Here is a 1,103-nt window from a genome sequence, read left to right as displayed (position 1 = left end):
ATCAAGCATCCCGGTAAGCTTACAGGGGATCTCGATAAGCGAGATTGAGGAAAATATTACCGTTTCCATTGAGATCATGGCCATCATACTTAGGCCTGTTTTGAACTTAAGTGATAAACTGAAGATCTGATCCAGGACAACTACTTTAAAAAGTATGTTGGCAAGGTCAGATCAGAGTCCTCTCAGAGAAAGGACGAGCGAAGGCGTTCAAGGATGCCTCCCAAGAGAGATGACAGATGATAACTCTCCATGTGAGAGTTATTCTAGTGTCTATTGGGGTGATTTTATGCAAATAATTGTTAAAGTGTGTCGGTTTTGGTGCATAATTAGTATAAAAAAGAGTAGAAAATAGAATCTGAGCTAAAAAGCTCAGGTCTTGAATGTTGTAGCTAAATATTGCACTAAATGCTCTTATTTTTGGTGTAAATGCACAGGTTTGGAAGTAGAAGACTAAACACTAAGGGAGTGCTAAATCCAGAAAATAATGAGCAAGGTATTTTCAAGCCATAGTAGATAAAAGCTGGAGCATGGATTCACTGCGCAGTAACAGCCCTAACACGGGATTTACCGTGTCCGTACAATTTTTAGCTGGGTGCCCTAATAACGGAACCCGATATAAAAGGGGTGTGTTGCCCTAGCCGCCACATACAGATCCCAATAGAAGCATATTTTGGAGAGCTGAAGCAACAAGGAGGACGGCTCTCTCCATTTTCGGGCCAGAAAGCCGACGACAGAAAGGATTTTCCACAGTAGTCTCGATCTGTCAACTTCTTCTTCTTCGATTTTCTGTTTTCTCCCTAAGATGGATTGTCTTCTTCTTCTACCCATTGTATTTTCTTCTTCATTTATGAGCTAAACCTCATTTCGGGAGAGATTCCCATGCTGTAACTGCTGTAAAACTGAACCTCTAGCTACTATATTCATTTTTAAATGAAGCTATGTTTATTTCTTATATCTTATTGAGCATTGTTGGCCACTTTGTTCTGTATGCTAGCTTCAGTATTGATCCGGGAGGGTTAGCGGTTTTCGATTTGCTTCATTTGTGATTAGTACTATTTTGTGGATTCTCAAGAATGAGGTCCCCTAATCGTGCCTAGAACTTA

This window comes from Momordica charantia (genome assembly GCF_013281855.1).
Source record: "Momordica charantia cultivar OHB3-1 chromosome 6 unlocalized genomic scaffold, Mcharantia_2.0 BLBB01000006.1, whole genome shotgun sequence".
Lineage (NCBI taxonomy): Eukaryota > Viridiplantae > Streptophyta > Magnoliopsida > Cucurbitales > Cucurbitaceae > Momordica > Momordica charantia.
Note: the sequence above shows the minus strand (reverse complement) of the source record.